This window comes from Rutidosis leptorrhynchoides, chromosome 9 (genome assembly GCF_046630445.1).
Source record: "Rutidosis leptorrhynchoides isolate AG116_Rl617_1_P2 chromosome 9, CSIRO_AGI_Rlap_v1, whole genome shotgun sequence".
Taxonomy (NCBI): Eukaryota; Viridiplantae; Streptophyta; class Magnoliopsida; order Asterales; family Asteraceae; genus Rutidosis; species Rutidosis leptorrhynchoides.
Window position 1 is genome coordinate 91,537,874 of NC_092341.1, and position 19,037 is coordinate 91,556,910.

The following is a 19,037-nucleotide window of genomic DNA, read 5'->3' on the forward strand; positions in this document are numbered from 1 at the left end:
ATATTAATTCAAGTAATCCACTAAGGATCAAGTATGCATTTAATTACTTTAAATACGAAAAAGTTTCACGTAGCCACTGTTAACTATTCTGGAAAAAAAAAATTGGCGTATGAAAATTGTATGATTTAACTAACGATCGTCAAGTATTTAACGAAAGTTTTAACGGAAAAACTCGGGTTGTTACACATCCCGCGGAATTACCATTCCACAACACACATGATCATTCTCATCACTAATCATAAACACCGAATCACTGCAAATTCACTTTAGGCTCTCAGAGCCGTCATACAAAATTACCAGAGATGTCGTACACGCGACAACTTCGAACCTTCATACCACAAATCACAATCGACTGCCTTAATCGTTTGCAAAGCGAACTCCACCAAAACCCCAAGATAAATAATCAGAACTATGTCCGTGTAACGCTACGCGATAAATAATCACTGTAAGCTATGTTCTTCCTTATTCAATTAATGTATCGTAACTAAGTTATTATTATGCTTATTTGAGCCGAAGTAATCGTGATGTTGGACTAAATATTAAAGACGGGATTATTGGATTTTGTACCATATTAGGGTTTGGACAAAAGACCGACACTTGTGGACATTGGACTATGAATATTAATAGATGGGGGGTATTGTCTAATTGAGCGACAACTCATTGGAATCTGTCGAACCTATCTTCAAATAAATTTACTTAATAATTATTAAATTATTATGAATGTCCTATTTAGTGACGTTTATACGACATCTTTTACAATCATTTAATTAATCAATTGGGTTGGGTAATTGATTATTCATTCTGGCTAAGTGGATAAATTAATATATCATGGACTAATTAAAACAGGGGTGGATTACATACAAGGGTAATTAGTGTAATTGTTAACAAATTATTAAAACCTTGAATTACACGCAGTCGATAACCTGGTGTAATTATTAACAAAGTATTAAAACCTTGTTACAGTCTAAATCCCTAATTAGTTGGAATATTTGACTTCGGGAATAAGGTTAATTTGACGGACATTTTATAATTATGACCGATGGACTATTATGGACAAAAACCAGATAGGTTTCAAATAAATCCAGGACAAAGGACAATTAACCCAGAGTAATGAATTAAAATTAAAACGTCAAACATCATGATTACAGAAGTTTAAATAAGCATAATACTTTTATTGTATTTCTCATCGTACTTTTATTTTCTGTCATTTTATTTACTGTCATTTCATTTAACGCACTTTTAATTATCGCAACTTTAAATATTGTTATTTATTTTACGCACTTTAATTCTTGTCATTTATCTTTACGCTTAAAATATAAAATCGACAAACCGGTCATTAAACGGTAAACCCCTCTTTTATAATAATAATATTTTTATATATAATTATATATATTTCATATAAATATAGTTGTTAAAAATATAGTACGTAATCACTAGCTCCCTGTGAAACGAACCGGACTTACTAAAAACTACACTACTCTATGATTAGGTACACTGCCTATAGTGTTGTAGCAAGGTTTATGTATATCCCATTCGTAAATAAATTAAATAAAACTTGTGTAAATTGTACCATATTTCGTATTAAAAATAATAGTATATTTCGTACGACTCCGCTGCACACATCCAGTTTTTGGCGCCGCTGCTGGGGAGCCGAAAGCGAAACGCTATAGAAAATAAATATATAAGTTTTTAATCTATTTTTTTGTAAAAATATAGTTTTTTTATAAGTTTTAAATAATATAAAAATAATAAAAAGAAAAAAAGTTATATTTTTAAGATTTTGTTATAAAAGTATTTTTATTTTAAGTTTTTAAAATATAAGTTTATTTTTATTTTATATAAAAAAATTATCTATCTTTTATTTTATAAAAAAAATCAAATAAATTCTAAAAAACTGTAACTAGGCCGGATTAAATCGAAGCCAAATATTTAAGCCCGCATTGGAATAGTACCAGGCTGAACCCGTTTGAGCCTCTATACAATTCTGAGCCTGCACTACTCCGCGATCTCAGAGAAATACACACTCAAAAGTACGCGATCGCGTAGTTTGGTCTGACAGAACTGAAACCCTAGCATTTAATGCAATTTTAGGTTTTAATTTTATAATAATTATTATTATCAGGGTTTAATTTAATTATTATATAGTTTTAATATAATTTGTATTTTAATTTTTAATTATTATTATTTACATATTTATATTAATCCTTTTATATAAATAATATAATATTTTTATAAAATTTGTATTTTTTTCATTTTAGTTATAATTTATATTTTTATCGTTTATTACGTAATATTTGTCATTCGTAATTAGTTTTAAGTTAGTGTTTGCCGTAGTTATTTTTATATTTCTAGTTTTTAGGTTTTGCGTAAAATCCTTCAAGTGCTTTTTCTTTAGATTAAGATTTAGACGCTTTAGAATTTTGCGACGCCATTTATAAATTTTAGTACCTTTTAAGTTATTGCTGTTTTGGATATAGAATTCCTTTTAAGTTTTAATACCTTTAGGCGCAACTTTTTAGATTTAATTTTTAGACTTTTAAGTTTCGACGTTTTTCTTTCTTATTTTTATTTTTGACGTTTTTCGACGCCTTTCTTTTTCTTTTTCATTTCTACGCTCTAGTTTTTAGGACATAGATATTTATTTCAAAATTTCGACGAAAAATTATTGAAAGAAATTAAATTAATAGACACCCAAATTTTCTGGTTCGTAGTAATAGTTGGATTTGTTAGTGGCGAGTTGTGGATTTTCCTATTTAAAGGATCCTAGCTACCTGCTGCATCTATTGGCTATTCGAAACGTGGGCAAAATTAGAAAAGTCTATTAATCTGATAACTTTAATAATTTTTAGATTTATAACTAATAGGATATTCAGTGAATGCACCGAGCAAAACGTTCACCACCTTTCATACGTTCACCACCTGTAACTCGATCAAGACATCTAGTCAATATTGTTGCCGTTGATTTTTCTTTAGAATCATCATCTAGTCGAACAAGTACTCCAATTCAAATTTCCGATAATCCATTTTTTGAACCCGATTTCACAATTGAGAACCCGGAGGATATTCAAGGACAATTCCAAGATCCTGAACCACTAATTCCTCCTGAACCACAAACCGTTAAATCAGAATCTTCTAGTGATTCGGATTCAACAAATTCAATTATGAAAGTAACGGAACCTCAAAGTATGGAAGACCGAATGAGAGCCACACGCACCGGCCAAGGTCACACCATTACTCGACCAGACATTAATGCGCCAGATTATGAAATCAAAGGACAAATCCTACACATGGTAACTAATCAATGCCAATATAGTGATACGCTAAAAGAAGATCCAAACGAACATCTTCAAACCTTTAATAGTATCTGTACTCTATTCAAAATTAGAGAAGTTGAGGATGAACAAATCTATCTCATGTTGTTTCCCTGGACTTTAAAGGGAGAAGCCAAAGATTGGTTAGAATCGTTACCTGAAGGAGCGATTGACACATGGGATGTTTTAGTTGAGAAATTTCTTAAAAGATTCTTTCCGGCATCTAAAGCCGTGAGACTTCAAGGAAAAATTGTTACGTTCGTGCAAAAGCCAAATGAAACATTATATGAGGTGTGGACAAGATTCGGAAAGTTGTTGAGAGTATGTCCTCAGCACGGTTTAGACACTTATCAAATAGTACAAATATTCTACCAAGGTGTCGACGTTGCTACACGAAAAGACATCGACACAGCAGCTGGTGGTTCCATTATGAAGAAAACCGCAACCGAAGCTCACAAAATTATTGATAACACAGCCTCCCACTCGCATGAGTGGCATCAGGAAAAAGATATTTTTTGTTCATCTAAAGTGGCTAGAGCCGATTCTAGCCATGACTTTGATTCCATTTCTGCAAAAATAGATGCTTTCGAGAGACGAATGGAAAAGATGAATAAAGATATTCACGCTATACGAATCAGTTGTGAGCAAACGAAAGATTGTCACATTGAACAAACCTTGGAACAACGAGAGAATATTTCCTACATGAACCAAAGGCCGGGAAATAATTATCAAAATAATTATCAACCACCAAGGCCAAACTTTAATCGAAATCAAAACATTCTTTACAATCCAAATGGATCCAACAATAACTCGTATAACCAACAAGGTCCGAATAACCAACCAACTCAAAACAACACTTTCAATCAACAAAGACCTGGCTTGTATAAACCACCACAACAAATTGAAGAGAAAAATCCAAATCAGGAAGAAATGATGGCAAAGCTAATGGAATCTCAAACACAATTTATTACATCTCAAACCCAAACAAATGAGAGGTTTGATCAGTCATTAAGAACTCAACAAGCTGTAACATCCCGCCTTTTTCCGTTTACTTTCCGTTTAACTATTTAAAGTCTGTTATATGATTATAACATCTTCCGTTAATACGCGTTTTAAAATATCTCGTTTAGGTAATTCACGCACCCGCTTTTAAACTTGAGGGACTAAACTTGCCAAAGTACCAAAGAGGTGACTAGGTCAAAGAGTCAACACTCTTCCTCATCCATTCATTATTCTCTTTTTCTTTTTCCTTTTTCTAAATACTTTCACTAAATTCTCTCAAACACAAATCCAAAGATTCATCATCTAAATCAAATCGAGCAAGCAACAATCCAAACAAATTACATATTTGGAATCCTTGCAACTTCCTCTTCGATTCCATACCGATTTCATTACATTTGGGTAACTTTCTAAAATCACTAGATTTTGTGTTCTTGATGTTTTTAACTCATAAAGTTGTTAATTAGTGTCTATGGCTCAAGTCTAACGTGAATATATGATTTATATGCTTGATCTTGTTGTTTAAATGTAACTAGCATGAACTTGAAAAGTGTGTGTTTGATTTTGAGTTTTGGATGATTTAATGTTGTTGTTATGATAAAGTGCAAGTATTAAATGTGTTCCTAGCATCATTAGTTTCAATTTGATGTGTAGGTTGATTAAGAAAACTTCACTAATATGATTATTGATTTTGTGGTTCTTGACTTAGGGTTTGATTGAAGTAAAACGAACTTTCGATGCATTAAATGCTTGGAAATGTTATTAGTTAGTGATTAGTTGTATTGTATGTTTCATTATCTTCAAAATGGCATATCATATGTGTAAATTGGATTCCCCAGTCAAGAAATGCGTTTTGTGAACTTGAAACTTTGATTTTGAACGTTTTTTGAAACTTTGATTTTGAACGTTTAATGATCATTTGATGAGGTTTTCATTGTTGTTAATGATGGATTTGATTCATAAAATGTGGCTAGATGTATTCCTTGTTAAATTACCTTTCCAACGATATAAGATACGTGTTTTGAATGTTTACGGTTCACAAGTTATGAATGTTTGAAGTTAGATTCTTGCTTGAGTGTGAAAACTGCCAGACTTGCTGAATAGTTAAATGGAGCGGCGCGCCATAAATGGAGCGGCACGCCATTTTGGACTGTCCCAAATTCTTTTGATTTTCACGTTTTCACCCCCGCTTACTCGTAACTTCGATTAACATGAAACTTGGCCGACATGCTTATATATACTTTCTCATCATGGAAAAATTGTCGGATACCCGACCCGACCCCGTTGACTTTGACTTTGACTTTGACCAAGTTTGACTTTTAGTCAAACTTAACCAAACGTTTATGCGATCGTTCTAACATGCTTTAATACTTGTATCTTGCATGAAACTTGATAATTTAACTCACATGCTACTTAAACGAGTCGTAACGAGCCATAGGACTAATTGAACATCTTTGGGCAATTGTGTTTACCGTTATTGATACAACCTACTTTTCTAGGTCAAGACTAGCATTCGTTCTTGCACACGTTTACTTGTGAAGTACTTAATTTACTCGTGCAATCAAGGTGAGATCGTAGTCCCACCTTTTCAACAACTTTTACGCTTTAAACTATGGGATGAGAAACATATACGTATCATACTATTATACTTTGAACATAAGTATGAAAACAAACATTCCACGTGCGAGTTTGAACAAAAAGCCTCAATTCAATTATCATTAGTTACACTTGCAGGGTGTAAACGAGAACTTATATTATGTGATCACATGGGCTTGACGAGCCTCATTCGGACGGTTCGCTACCGTTAGCGGATGAAATATATTTTCGAGTATAGTGTATGTTCTAACACTACGTAATAGGGTACAAAACAGTTAAGTTTGATAATTGGGTGCTCGCGATACAAACAACAACTTTGGAATGCAAACGATTTAGATAATCAACTTATATTAAATCTTGTGGTTCAAATACAACGTTTACTAAAACACCTATGATTTCACCAACGTTTTCGTTGACAGTTTTCTATATGTTTTCTCAGGTCCTTGAACGCTACGTGTTACATACTTCCGCACTCTTTTTGATACTTGCTTGGATGTCGAGTATATACGCATAGTTGGAGTTTCTTTTGGCTACTTTAAATTATGTTGCATAGGTTTCATTTGTACGTTAAACATTGTAAGGTAATTAGTCGTTGAACTACTTTTGCAAACTTGAAACATCCTTTTACATTTGAAATGAATGCGACATATTTTGGTCAAACGTCATTTTAAAGACTTATGACCACGTAACGGGACCTAAGTAGACGGCATCGTCAATGACGATTTTGTCGGGTCACTACACAAGCTTCCATTTTGAATCTAGAAAAACATGTAGGTACTCTTGCTAGCTTGATGAGTAAGAGGGAACAAGGAAAGCTACCGAGTGATACTTGTGAAGACCCGTCCTAATCCATTCGGACGAAGTCCATATCGATTATAAATGATCCACAACAGTTGATTACATCGCGAGGTACTTGACCTCTATATGATACATTTTACAAACATTGCATTCGTTTTTGAAAAGACAATCTTTCATTACATCTAAAGTTGACAGACATGCATACAATTTCCTAATATATCCAACTATAATTGACTTAATAATGATCTTGATAAACTCAACGACTCGAATGCAACGTCTTTTGAAATATGTCATGAATGACTCCAAGTAATATCTTTAAAATGATCAAATGCACAGCGGAAGATTTCTTTTATACCTGAGAATAAACATGCTTTCAAGTGTCAACCAAAAGGTTGGTGAGTTCATTAGTTTATCATAAATAATCATTTCATAATTTTTAATAGACCACAAGATTTCATACTTCCATTTCTCATAAACATACGTCCCATGCATAGAGACAAAAATATCATTCATATGGATTGAACACCTGGTAATCGACATTAACAAGATGCATATATAAGAATATCCCCATCATTCCGGGATCCTCCTTCAGACATGATATAAATTTCGAAGTACTAAAGCATCCGGTACTTTGGATGGGGCTTGTTGGGCCCGATAGATCTATCTTTAGGATTCGCGTCAATTAGGGTGTCTGTTCCGTAATTCTTAGATTACCAGACTTAATAAAAAGGGGCATATTCAGTTTCGATCATTCAACCATATAATGTAGTTTCGATTACTTGTGTCTATTTCGTAAAACAGTTATAAAAATAGCGCATGTATTCTCAGTCCCAAAAATATATATTGCAAAAGCATTTAAAAAGGGATTAATGAAACTCACGCATATAAATATTGTAAAACAGTTAATAAAACATTTGCATGTATTCTCAGCCCAAAAATATAAAGAGTAAAAGGGGAGCAAATGAAACTCACTATACGATATTTTGTAGTAAAAATATGCATACGACTGAACTGAACAATGCACGGTTGGCCTCGAATTCACGAACCTATATCATTTGTATATATATTAACACACATAATTGTAGTCAACCGAATTTATATATTATATCTTAAATTATATATCTTATATATTTAGTTTGTATATTTATTTAAAATAATTAATATTTAGATAGTTTTATATATATATGAGATTAGTATTATGTTGAAAATTATTAATTTATTATATGTAAATATTTATATAATTAGTGATAATACGTTTATTCTATAATTTTATGTAATACTAATATATTATGTATCAAATATATTTTATGTATCTACTATTTCTTAGATAAATAATGTTAATAATAATAATAATAATAATAATAATAATAATAATAATAATAATAATAATAATAATAATAATAATAATAATAATAATAATAATAACGATAATAATAATAATAATAATAATAATAAGTAAATAAATAAATAAATAAATAACTACCTCACAGAAGTAGTCCTTAAAAATGCCCAACTCCGGGTTTGAACCTGTAACCTCTTGTTCCTCAACACCATACTCTAACCAATCTGCCATTCATGTTTTTCCTGATATAATCTATGTTTGTATAAATATAACCCGTATTTTCTATGTTTCATTTACTTCTCCTTCTTATCCCAAATTAATATCATCATGTCCTTCACTAACCTCATCATCATCTTTTCGAATTTATTAACATAAAATCAACATCATCACTGTGATCATTATCAAAACCGTCCTCATCATCATCGTCATGCCATTTTAAATGTATCATCATTGTTCTTCAAACCTCACGGCCCAACATTTTAAACAAGTTCTCTAGTCCCATTTAGAAAATAAAATAGAGCCCAAGTTGCATTAAATAAAAACAAGTTGCATTAGAAAGTGAAATACGTTCAGTAAACTAGTTGGCCACTTAATTGGCCCTACTTAGAGCATCATTCCTCAACCGAAAGGAAAAGAAAATAGGGAATTCAAGTAGACAGTAGTAGTACCATATCATCATCATCTTATAACATTATCATAGAAACATCACCCTCTACATTCCATGATTGTAAACATCATCTTCATTTGACACGTACAAGAAACTGAATAGTAGTTCAATTTAATCATTTGTTTTTACGGCCCAATCATATGTTTTAAACTTAAGTTGTATGATAGATTATGGTGGGCTCTGTAGGTCGATCAAGGACATAAACAACCAAAAAAAAAATACGTGTAATTATATGTGTATCATCATACTTTTCAAAATATATTATAATTACACGTCCCATTATCAAATATAGAATAATTTGGAAGTGGTTCTAGGTTCCCTTATCTTTTCTTTTTAAACCGATGCACACAAGTGGGGTGTGGGGACTTTGGCTTTAGATGATGTCGGCCAGCTTGTATTAGAATATGGTAATCAATTTGTTGATTAAGATAGTGGGTCGACAGGAGGCGTAATGGGTGGGGTTTGTGAGGTTAAGGTGATTAGAAACCGACACACAAAATGAAAAGGATGTGGGGTTTTCACTTTGGGTAATGGTTGGTTATAAAGGAAAAGAAACAATCACTAGTTCCATTCATGTATACTTTATCATTTTTATTCTTCATCACCATTAATTCATCATCATTATCGTTTAAAAATCTGGCAGCTGCAGTAGGAACGAATAGCAGAAAGAAAAAAATAGAAGGAAGAAAGAAAAATATGAAAATGGTGATGGTAGTGTTTCGTGGAGATAGAAGGTAGTGGTTGAGATGATCTCATTTGAATCAAGAAGGAGAAACAGAAACATAACGTGAGCAGCTGCAGTGATGTTATTGTTTTGGTTCTATGGATGAAACAAACCGATAGGAACCGAAATGAGTTTAATAAGTGACGATGGTTATATTCTTCAATCAAAAACAGAAATAAGCATCACTAGTTATGGGTTCTTGGATTAAACATTTATGAAGTATATAATATAAGTAAAGAGAATTATTACGCGAGTTATGAACTAGATAGTTGTGGCAAAATCCACAGATGATGAGCAGTTGTAACTTGTGGTGGTTGATGATGGTGGTGGGAACTCGATAGTGAAGTAGGGTGGCAGCCGTCGATGGTTGTGATGTGTTCACGATTGAAAAAAAAAATGATGATTAGTAATTGGGTTTGAGTTTTAACATGTGGTGATCGAAGTGGGTTTGTGGTTTGTGATGCATGAATCTCATCTCATAAACGTATATAATTAGCTAGAAAAGGTAGGAAGTGGGCAGACAAGGAATCGACAAAAACAAAAAATGAGGAAGAAAAGAAAAATAGAAAAAGGATAAAGTCGATCTTGATTTTCAACGAATCTTGGATTTGCTGTTATTGATTGAAACAGATTGTACGAATTTGTAAAAAAAAAAAAAAAATAGTATGAAAGCTACAAGAAACAGATTCACAAGTTCTTGTTTTGATTTATGGTTTATCGAATAAATTTTAATTTTAATTTATTAAAGATATTATTACTTAATATCAATAATCAGATTAATATTAATAATAGATAATAATGATAATGATTTATATAATAAACGAATGATAATAATCCTGTTATTAATGTTCGTAATCATAAAATGTATTCTTTTCTAATAGATATTAATGATCATACTTGTAATTATAAATATAAAAATACTAATACTAATAATATTATTAGTTATAATAACATTAATTTTACTGATAATAATAGTATTAGCAATATATACTTATCTACTTTCATATATATTTATATATATATACTTTATATGATAATAGTAATAGTAATGATACAGATGTTAATATTAATGTTAATAATAATGAAAGTAAGGATAATAATATTAATATAGCATTTACACTTTAAAAAAATGATAATTAAATTTAATATGTTCTAAATTATTAATTATATCATATTTACTAATAATATAATACATTGAACCTTTAGTATTTATTTACTATTTATATTTAGTATTTCTTATGAATAGAATTTATGCATATATATATATATATATATATATATATATATATATATATATATATATATATATATATATGTATATATATATATATGTATGTATTTCATATTTATTTATACACAATTGTTCGTGAATCGTCGAGAATAGTCAAAGGTTAAATGGTTCCATGTAATCAATTCAAAATTTTAAGATTCAATAATACAGACTTTGCTTATCGTGTCGAAATCATATAAAGATTAAGTTTAAATTTGGTCGGAAATTCCCGGGTCGTCACAGTGTACCCGTTAAAGAAATTTCGTCCCGAAATTTGAGTGGAGTCGTCATGACTAACAATAAAAATGTTTTCATGACGAATATGAGTTGATAAATAGAGTTTTATCATCATTGAGTAATATGGATAAAACGATTCGATTATGTGAAGCGTACGAGTAAAGCTGTCACAAAAGAGCGAACCGAGAAATTAAAGGTTCGTCTTAACTTTTGACGTTGTATTGGTTGAATTCCGGAATTCAAGGAATTTAAAGAAAATCTTCGAAATCTAAAAGATTTGATTTTTCAGCGAATAAGGAAATTAAGATCTCTGATATTAAATGCGATCATCTGCCTCAATTGTTCTGTCAGATAATTCCATTATAAATTTACTTCTTCCGTTTTATTTCTTCCTTAATCCATACTTATAAATCTTGTAAAAATGCATAATCCTGTTCTAATCCTTGATATTTTTTCTAATTATCATTTCTGTCATCCTTCTTTTCAATCTTTCACCAGAAAAATCTGTTTACTTTTTTTTTTTTTGCTCTTGGGGTTATAGTGCTTTTAATTCTCCCGTGTCTTTATGTTGCGATAAACATTGATACTCACGGTTTGTAATTTATGCGTTGTTATCGGGCTTTATATCTCCCCTTATATTTTAATGTCCCTATTTCTGTTTCTTATAATCATTGTCATCCCCAGTTAATACCCCTCCCTATTTGCTGCGATTTATATTCCAATTTCTATTTTGGAGCTTTGTCCCTTCGTTTCTTCTTCTTACGATTGGGCATCTCTTGTAATGGTCCAGAATTCGTACATATGGAGTTTTCGAATGATTATAATGTTCTAAGCAGGAAGGAATGTGATAGCACGATTTGATTTTCAAATTTATCAACATCACGGAAGTTAGAACCATCAAGAATACATTTTCTTGATTTGTTCAGGAGTTAAGTAGAATGAAGGAGTTATGTAACATGGCACATGATAACGTTATGATCTGTGAATCATTACGTCCCATTAGAAACTCAGCATGACTTACTGTAATATAATCACGTTGATCAAGTGTCATTATATTATACTAACTCATGCATCAATTTCCAACACTACTTTAAAAACATTCATAATTTAAACTCGAAAGTTTACAGAATTTAGAAACTAACAGTTTCTATATGATGTAACACTGATATCACGAAGAGATCAATGATTTCAGATAAGAATAGTTATAAAAATATCTTCAGAAATATGAAGGATATTTATAATGAAAGATACGATGATATCTTTGAATTTCTAATATCGAAGGATGGTGAAGAAAATTTGTCCGCAAGAATTTGGAGTCAAAAGCAAGGTATTCGCTAAAGATTTCATCAGAAATAGAATCATCAGGATCCTTAATGTACAAGTTTAGTCCTTGTGATTTGTTCAGAGACTCCTTAGTAGTTTTGCTCAATCAGTTTTTCAGTTTCAAACTTTTTCTGAGCTTTGCCAACATACAACTCTTTATCATCAACTTTTGGCTGCTGAGGTCATTTACAGTTCTTGTTGCTTTATTCAACTTTTCCAAATTCAGAGTATAAATTCGCAGACTGGTTGCTTTTCAGAATTTCAGAATGGAAGATCATAGTTCTAAGAGATAAATGTTATATGAATACATATAACTGTTGATGTGGAATCGTTGCGAGACTCAAAATACAGATTTTCTTATTCTCGGTAATTGGTATGGCAGTTCTCGTTACAAGATGCGGATGAGTATATGATAGGGTTTCAATGAATAAATATAATAATTTATCAGAGAGATTTAAACCAAGAAGCAACGAGGTTGCTGGTACGTCTGCTGGTAATAAGATGGAATACAAAAGGTGTCCCGGTAACAATAAAAGAGTACACATATAAATCAAGGTTATAATAAGGTTGTTTACAACAAAAAAAGTTGACTTGCTGGAGCTGTGACAAAATTTGCTAATTTAGAAAGGGATTGCAAAGTTATTTTGGGTAATAATAACACTAAAAAATTAGCATAGCTACGTTTTAAACGTTTACTTAGGTTTCGAGTGGTTGTAAGTGCATATCTATATGCATCAATCTTTTCTTCTGTAGATGAAGTGAGGTTGGTTCATCCTCTCGATTGAGGTGTTTTCAAGAATTATGAAAGGTTTGAACGCGGATTGTAATCGTCAAGATACAAATGAGGTTTAAGATGAAATCAAGTGGCAAACTTGAAGAGATGTTTAGTTTCATATGTTACAATTAACATTTTAATTCATTTTAATTGTCCAATGTTGGTAGTCCTCAGTTGATTAGTCCACAGTTAGCTAGGAACAGCTAGTTAGGATTTTGTTAGCATGGATTCTTAACAAAATTTTCTCATAGTTAATTTGTTTGTTTCTAACAAATTTTATTTTATCAAATGTTTTCTTCATTATGCCACTTGTTGGATTTTGAAAAAATCAAAATCCAATATGAAATTGGATGAATATGGTTATTCTGTGGTGAACGGATTTGTATATCGGTGGATGTAAGTAGGATAGTAAAGACTGTTGAATCAGCTTCGAAGAATGTACAGTGTAGCTTATTAATGTGACATCTAAATATTCCTCGGGTATTACCTACCCGTTAAAATATTTTCACAATTAACACTTTGTACGAAAAAATTTTTTTTTTTTAATTACAATCTTTATGAAAACATATATATATATATATATATATATATATATATATATATATATATATATATATATATATATATATATATATATATATATATATATATATATTCTTCAGATGTAATCATGGATTCATTGAGTTAATATGATATTAAACTCATTTGGTTTACCGTTAGAACAAGAATATATAATCTCTAAAACATTAGAGATTACATACTCGCCCTGTCGAACGAAGATAAATGATGTAGAACGATTCGTAGAACGATGATTATACTCGAGGTACGGAATGAGATGTTGAGGCATGGATTGTTGATGGTAGTGGTGCTGTTACTGATGGTACTGTTGGTGTCGGTGATGTTGCTGAAGCTGGTACATTTTGCACCATATTCTCCAAATTTATTTTTCGAGCGCAAAGTTTGTTAACTTCTTCTATTATTCCGGGGTGATTGTCGGTTGAAACGAGCGAATGAATAAGGTTTAGAATTTTAAATAGAATATTATCTTATTGAGATATTCGGGAAATGAGGGAGAAAATGGTGTTTCGGATTGGTTCGCCGGTAAGTGCTCCAGGTTCATTGTCAAGAGGTGAATTCGGTTGATGGAAGGGATTACCTTCTGCGCGTTTCCATTAATTAAGGTGACTACGAACCCATCAGATGAATTGATAATGGCTGATTGGTTGATTCATGCCGATGACGCTGTTTTCGGAGTTCAGGTGAACATCTATGTCGGAATAGTTTTCGGAATAACTATCGGAATAACTATTGGAATCCGAGGGACTCGAACTGGTTGCAGTATTCATCTCGTACGATTAGATGAAGGATTTTCGATAAGAAATAGATTATAGGATGTAGATTAGTATCCTGCAATACATAATTTACATATGCATATATAATACTAAAATCTCATAAGTTACGGAGGAATCTACGAAAGTTGTCAGGCAAAGTTGCAGTAACAGATACGCTAAGATATGAAGTAGCAGATACACTAAGATATGAATTTTGTCTATACACTATTCATGCAGTCAATGCAGTAAAACGTGTCTAGACTAAGAATGATAAGTAAGTGATTCTCTAAGAATGATAAGCAGGTAATTTTTGACACAAAATGATAAGCAAAACTTTTGACATGTAGACACGGTCGAAGTCCAGACTCACTAATGCATCCTAACGACTTATCAGTTAGACATACTAATGCAGACATGGTTCGCTAAGACCACCGCTCTGATACCAACAGTGAAGACCCGTCCTAATCCATCCGGACGAAGTCCATATCGATTATAAATGATCCACAACAGTTGATTACATCGCGAGGTACTTGACCTCTATATGATACATTTTACAAACATTGCATTCGTTTTTGAAAAGACAATCTTTCATTACATCTAAAGTTGATAGACATGCATACAATTTCCTAATATATCCAACTATAATTGACTTAATAATGATCTTGATAAACTCAACGACTCGAATGCAACGTCTTTTGAAATATGTCATGAATGACTCCAAGTAATATCTTTAAAATGATCAAATGCACAGCGGAAGATTTCTTTTATACCTGAGAATAAACATGCTTTCAAGTGTCAACCAAAAGGTTGGTGAGTTCATTAGTTTATCATAAATAATCATTTCATAATTTTTAATAGACCACAAGATTTCATACTTCCATTTCTCATAAACATACGTCCCATGCATAGAGACAAAAATATCATTCATATGGATTGAACACCTGGTAATCGACATTAACAAGATGCGTATATAAGAATATCCCCATCATTCCGGGATCCTCCTTCGGACATGATATAAATTTCGAAGTACTAAAGCATCCGGTACTTTGGATGGGGCTTGTTGGGCCCGATAGATCTATCTTTAGGATTCGCGTCAATTAGGGTGTCTGTTCCCTAATTCTTAGATTACCAGACTTAATAAAAAGGGGCATATTCAGTTTCGATCATTCAACCATATAATGTAGTTTCGATTACTTGTGTCTATTTCGTAAAACAGTTATAAAAATAGCGCATGTATTCTCAGTCCCAAAAATATATATTGCAAAAGCATTTAAAAAGGGATTAATGAAACTCACGCATATAAATATTGTAAAACAGTTAATAAAACATTTGCATGTATTCTCAGCCCAAAAATATAAAGAGTAAAAGGGGAGCAAATGAAACTCACTATACGATATTTTGTAGTAAAAATATGCATACGACTGAACTGAACAATGCACGGTTGGCCTCGGATTCACGAACCTATATCATTTGTATATATATTAACACACATAATTGTAGTCAACCGAATTTATATAATATATCTTAAATTATATATCTTATATATTTAGTTTGTATATTTATTTAAAATAATTAATATTTAGATAGTTTTATATATATATGAGATTAGTATTATGTTGAAAATTATTAATTTATTATATGTAAATATTTATATAATTAGTGTTAATACGTTTATTCTATAATTTTATGTAATACTAATATATTATGTATCAAATATATTTTATGTATCTACTATTTCTTAGATAAATAATGTTAATAATAATAATAATAATAATAATAATAATAATAATAATAATAATAATAATAATAATAATAATAATAATAATAATAATAATAATAATAATAATAATAATAATAATAATAATAATAACGATAATAATAATAATAAGTAAATAAATAAATAAATAAATAAATAACTACCTCACAGAAGTAGTCCTTAAAAATGCCCAACTCCGGTAAAAAATGCCCAACTCCGGGTTTGAACCCGTAACCTCTTGTTCCTCAACACCATACTCTAACCAATCTGCCATTCATGTTTTTCCTGATATAATCTATGTTTGTATAAATATAACCCGTATTTTCTATGTTTCATTTACTTCTCCTTCTTATCCCAAATTAATATCATCATGTCCTTCACTAACCTCATCATCATCTTTTCGAATTTATTAACATAAAATCAACATCATCACTGTGATCATTATCAAAACCGTCCTCATCATCATCGTCATGCCATTTTAAATGTATCATCATTGTTCTTCAAACCTCACGGCCCAACATTTTAAACAAGTTCTCTAGTCCCATTTAGAAAATAAAATAGAGCCCAAGTTGCATTAAATAAAAACAAGTTGCATTAGAAAGTGAAATACGTTCAGTAAACTAGTTGGCCACTTAATTGGCCCTACTTAGAGCATCATTCCTCAACCGAAAGGAAAAGAAAATAGGGAATTCGAGTAGACAGTAGTAGTACCATATCATCATCATCTTATAACATTATCATAGAAACATCACCCTCTACATTCCATGATTCTAAACATCATCTTCATTCGACACATACAAGAAACCGAATAGTAGTTCAATTTAATCATTTGTTTTTACGGCCCAATCATATGTTTTAAACTTAAGTTGTATGATAGATTATGGTGGGCTCTATAGGTCGATCAAGAACATAAACAACCAAAAAAAAAGACGTGTAATTGTATGTGTATCATCATACTTTTCAAAATATATTACTATTACACGTCCCATTATCAAATATAGAATAATTTGGAAGTGGTTCTAGGTTCCCTTATCTTTTCTTTTTAAACCGATGCACACAAGTGGGGTGTGGGGACTTTGGCTTTAGATGATGTCGGCCAGCTTGTATTAGAATATGGTAATCAATTTGTTGATTAAGATAGTGGGTCGACAGGAGGCGTAATGGGTGGGGTTTGTGAGGTTAAGGTGATTAGAAACCGACACACAAAATGAAAAGGATGTGGGGTTTTCACTTTGGGTAATGGTTGGTTATAAAGGAAAAGAAACAATCACTAGTTCCATTCATGTATACTTTATCATTTTTATTCTTCATCACCATTAATTCATCATCATTATCGTTTAAAAATCTGGCAGCTGCAGTAGGAACGAATAGCAGAAAGGAAAAAATAGAAGGAAGAAAGAAAAATATGAAAATGGTGATGGTAGTGTTTCGTGGAGATAGAAGGTAGTGGTTGAGATGATCTCGTTTGAATCAAGAAGGAGAAACAGAAACATAACGTGAGCAGCTGCAGTGATGTTATTGTTTTGGTTCTATGGATGAAACAAACCGATAGGAACCGAAATGAGTTTAATAAGTGACGATGGTTATATTCTTCCATCAAAAACAGAAATAAGCATCACCAGTTATGGGTTCTTGGATTAAACATTTATGAAGTATATAATATAAGTAAAGAGAATTATTACGCGAGTTATGAACTAGATAGTTGTGGCAAAATCCACAGATGATGAGCAGTTGTAACTTGTGGTGGTTGATGATGGTGGTGGGAACTCGATGGTGAAGTAGGGTGGCAGCCGTCGATGGTTGTGATGTGTTCACGATTGAAAAAAAAATGATGATTAGTAATTGGGTTTGAGTTTTAACATGTGGTGATCGAAGTGGGTTTGTGGTTTGTGATGCATGAATCTCATCTCATAAACGTATATAATTAGCTAGAAAAGGTAGGAAGTGGGCAGACAAGGAATCGACAAAAACAAAAAAATGAGGAAGAAAAGAAAAATAGAAAAAGGATAAAGTCGATCTTGATTTTCAACGAATCTTGGATTTGCTGTTATTGATTGAAACAGATTGTACGAATTTGTAAAAAAAAAAAAAAAATAGTATGAAAGCTGCAAGAAACAGATTCACAAGTTCTTGTTTTGATTTATGGTTTATCAAATAAATTTTAATTTTAATTTATTAAAGATATTATTACTTAATATCAATAATCAGATTAATATTAATAATAGATAATAATGATAATGATATATATATAATAAACGAATGATAATAATCCTGTTATTAATGTTCGTAATCATAAAATGTATTCTTTTCTAATAGATATTAATGATCATACTTGTAATTATAAATATAAAAATACTAATACTAATAATATTATTAGTTATAATAACATTAATTTTACTGATAATAATAGTATTAGCAATATATACTTATCTACTTTCATATATATTTATATATATATACTTTATATGATAATAGTAATAGTAATGATACAGATGTTAATATTAATGTTAATAATAATGAAAGTAAGGATAATAATATTAATATAGCATTTACACTTTAAAAAAATGATAATTAAATTTAATATGTTCTAAATTATTAATTATATCATATTTACTAATAATATAATACATTGAATCTTTAGTATTTATTTACTATTTATATTTAGTATTTCTTATGAATAGAATTTATGCATATATATATATATATATATATATATATATATATATATATATATATATATATATATATATATATATATATATATATATATATATATATATATATATGTATGTATTTCATATTTATTTATACACAATTATTCGTGAATCATCTGGAATAGCCAAAGGTTAAATGGTTCCATGTAATCAATTCAAAAATTTAAGATTCAATAATACAGACTTTGCTTATC